The following is a 4,503-nucleotide window of genomic DNA, read 5'->3' on the forward strand; positions in this document are numbered from 1 at the left end:
GTAAGACTTAACTAGCAGATGGTTAGTAGTTTGTGTGTGGCATGTTTAAGGACTTAGTTTGAAAATAAAACTCAAACTATCTAGGCTTAATTGGCATCATGATAGGTTTGATTAGTATGACATTGAATGCAGCATTAGCGTGCATTAGATTTACCAATCCATAAATTGTCTTTGGGCTTGTGTGTTCAGACGATTTCCTTCGGACAATTGTCTTTGTCTTTACTTTAAATATCAGGCCTTTTCTTGTCATTACCATTGCTTGATTTGTGTTTGGGCCTCCCCTTCTGTTTTGTCTCAAAATGGGTCTCGGTTTGATTTCTATAGCTTCTAGTTTGGATTTGGACCTTTCATGCTATATAAGTCCAGGTTGATTTAAGTGTTTAGTGTGCCTACATTCATATTTGATTTATTTTAAATTAAGTATTTATGTGCAAGATACCGTCTAATTACCTTCTTCCCTTCCTTGTTGTATGTGGAAATCCCCTACGAGGCCACTCGGACCGGTTCTTCTATTTTGAAACCATTGGGCCAAAGGCCCAATTCTTACTCACTTGATCAAGTCCGACGAGGATAAGGAGATAATATATTGAAGGCCCAACCATGGGTAAAAAGGGTTGAAGGCCCACCTCACAGGGGTGAAAATAGACAACGATAGGCTTAGGTAGGCCCGCCACCTAACCCTTCTCCGTTTTTCATTTCATTACATGTGAATGTATTTGTAAAGCACTTGTAATTATTGGAACCCTTTATATGCTTAGAACTTAGGAAAATATGGTAGTATTATTAGGTTAGTCGCCTAAACTATTTCCGACTGGATTAAATCCTAACTTTGCATGAAAATGGTATTAAAATTTGGATTTTTTCCTTAAGTTCAAACCAATTTTATGATGGGTAAAATTAAGTAATTGTTGAAACTAGAATAGAATCTCATTTTTGGGCCCTAAGCCCACACTTTTTTTCAAATTTCAAAGGATGAGGATGTACGCTTTTGTTACACCTTGGAAAACTTCACGTCATTTGCATTATAAGTAAACTAACGTAAGCCCAAAGTGGAAATGAATCCCTTACAAGGTTAAGGAGGATATCTAACAATTTTAAGTATGTACCTTAAGGTTTCAGAGGTAAATGAATTGGCGGTAGCAAGTTCGTGAAGGCTAGAATTAGTGTAATGTTTTGGAAGATTTTGTATCATTTGTGCTATACATGGTTAATGAAGGTTTACATATGTGTCAAGAAGGTATCATAAGGATTGGAGGTCAAACGAATCAAAAAGAACGCATTTTCGCAAAAATTGAAGTTTGTGGGCAGTTTGCGGTTGCATAGTGAGTTTGCTGTGCAGCATATGGGCATGAAACTCCCAGAGTTTGGGGACCTTGCGCGAACCTCCCCATATTGTGGAGGGAGTATGCGTCCGCAAGTCCCCATGCCGGGCCGCATCTCCCCGGCAAATGGGGCGGTGGGGCGGTTTTAAGCCCTTTTTAACATCCAAAAGATCCCATTTTTCATATCCACTTCCACACTTCTTTCTCCATATTATTAGAGTGTTCTTGAAGGTTCCCAACATTTGCGTTAAACCTTCCAAACCATCCAAAGAGAAGATCAAACTTCAAAACCCAAGCTAACTCGGGGAAGATGATTGTTATTCTTTCTATTTAAAATTGTGGTGAATTTGATCTTGGAAGAAGTTGAGTGAGGGAACAAGTTCTTCTAGTAAATATGTTTTTCATTTATTTATTATGATTGATTTGGCTTAAAGGTTTAATAAGTCTTGAAGAGGACAAGAACCATAGTAGAGAAGTCACAAAGTATTAAGTTGAAGTTGAAGGTTATGGGATGATTTTGAAAGGGGATTTTGGATTGATTTAAGTTTAATTTGAATTAAATATCTTGATTATGGTATTTTTGATGTTATCATTGTTTGGGATTTTTTTTGAATTTGGTGGAAGTAGATGAAATAGGGGAAGTGCGCCAACTTTCACTAGCTCCCTAATTACTCTAGTTTGATCTCATGAGAGTTTTCAAGACTTAACTACGGTATGAATTATCTTGAATATAGATTTACAAGCTTTGGAGGATAAGCGTTAAGTGGTTAGGAGATGACAAGGTATGTTAAAGTTGTCCCTTTCTTATGGCATGATCTCATTGATACAACCCATACGAATGATATCTATGTTGACTCTATTTCAACAAAAATATGCTAGAAGCTTATGTTCTTGATTTTCTTATGATATTTTTGATCCTTTGTCTCATGATTATTGATTATTGATCTTGTTTATTTATATTGATCTCATCTTACGATTATTGTTCTTTCAAGGCGAGCTATGTTCATCATGCTAGTTCCATAATAAAAATCGGAGGTTAACGACCTTATGTCACTCCGATAGAGTTATATCTTTCATTTGGGCTCTCATGCATGCTTTATATATATATATATATATATACATAAATATATGTATTTTCTCACACCGAGCCGCGCTATAGTCGGCCCGGCGTGGCACGTATGTGCACTGCTATGATGGCGAGGTTATGATGTTACGCCGGACGCGGGATGATGATGATATGATAATAACACCGAGCCTATATGGCAGGTACGTTATTATATATGTTTGTACAAAAAATGTTTTTTTTTTTAAAAAGAAGCTAAGCGTGCATGACATCCGCCTTAAGAGGCATTCGGATACATGTTATTTCTCTTATCTCATGTTTCTTTCATATCTTTACTATGTTGTTATTCATGCCTTACATACTCGGTACATTACTCGTCATCGACGTCCTTTCTTTGTCAACGCTGCGTTCATGCTTGCACGTAGGAAGGGAGACGGACAGACCCTCAGTCGTCTTATTGCTGATTGTCCGAGTGCTCACTTGTTTTGGAGCTACAGGTTCCCCGGTACTATTCTTTGTATAGATATGAGCATAGGTTTGAGTCCTCTCCCGTAACTTATAATGTTAGGCTCTCCATGTAGAGGCTCGTAGATAGATGTATATAGTTAGATGTTCCATAACCTCATTGGTTCAAACTTTTGTATATCATTTTTGTGCCCTTGTCGGCTTGTATACATGGGCATAGTTGATGGTGAGTATATAGATGTGCATATATCTCTTGGACTCGTGTCTCTTACAGATTATGATAGATATGAGCTAGACATGTGGATTACTTGGATATGGTTATGAGACGTATGGTAGGAGGTGCTCGGTAGGTTAGCTCCGGGTGCTCGTCATGACCCTCTGGTTGGGTCGTGACAGTTTTGGACCTTAATAAATTTAGACTAAGGCTAAAATGGGTTTAAAACTGTTTTGGGCTGCAAAAAATGAAAAACATTTTTAGGATTTGGGTTGGATTATGACTCGAAAGGACAAAAAACTAAAAACTTTCTGGATTCTCACTTGGCTAATTTTTGGGGATTTTTTTTCGAGTAGAAACCAAAGCATTTTTGGGCCATAAGACCAACTTAAACGGGTCAAAAAAAGGAGAATCATACTTGGAAAGTTTTGAGAATAAGATGACTTTGGACTAGGATGGGGTGGACTTAAACAAGCTTCAAAGTGAATGAAATTAGACTTGAACAAACTTTCGTTTTTCTATATAATTATATGTATAAAAAGGGAGATATACGCCATATTTTCCTATATATGTATAATAAAACCCATAAAAACTAAACCCATTTTATTAGGACTAGAATAGTAGTGACTTTACACGGGAGAAATCCCGGGTGTGTCCTAATCAAGCGATAAAGCGAGTTGAACACTTATGTGAATTTTCAAGCCAAAAACCCCTCTTTCTAAGGGGACTTTTTGCCAAATTTTTTTCTTGAGTATATGATACAAATGAATGACGTTTTTTTGTGAAAACTAAACACTTTTAAAGCAAATAATACAATAATCATACATTGAAGCTTGAAGGTCAACCGTATTCTACGGATCTTTAATACTAGAGGTGCGTAAAACCATTCCTGGGGATCTCCGAACCCTTACCTCGAACTTTGGTACATGAGAGATTTCTCTCTTGCTTAAAAAATCTTTTACCCAGCTTTTCCTAATTTTCCTTAAATAAAATTGTGTGGTCTAAAAAATACTAAAATCCAATTAGAGCACCAACAACCTCGTAGTAGCTTTTTTTGCGCCGTGTAAATGTGAACCATAACGAGATGGCGACTACTGCTTTGAGATTTTCTAGGTTCTAATCATAAGGGTTTCAATATTTTGTGATTTTAAATGTATTATTTGCTTATGTGTTTAAAATTCAAGAATTTTTAAACTGTCATGCATTCATATCATAAACTGCACCACTCTTGGCAAAAAGTACGGTTTCAAAGGGAACACACGGGATCACGGTCTAGCTTTCACTAAAAAACCCAAAACACCCTTTCTTTGGAACAAATTGAACGTTAAGTTGGTGTGCGATCACCCAACGGCCAACAAAGGTTTACCCCAAATAGTCCCCTCGGGGCCAAACTCAATTTGAAAAGCCCATCCCGAAGTTGCTTTGTTTGGGGGGGAAAT

Source organism: Lycium ferocissimum, chromosome 3, assembly GCF_029784015.1.
Source record: "Lycium ferocissimum isolate CSIRO_LF1 chromosome 3, AGI_CSIRO_Lferr_CH_V1, whole genome shotgun sequence".
Classification (NCBI taxonomy): Eukaryota; Viridiplantae; Streptophyta; class Magnoliopsida; order Solanales; family Solanaceae; genus Lycium; species Lycium ferocissimum.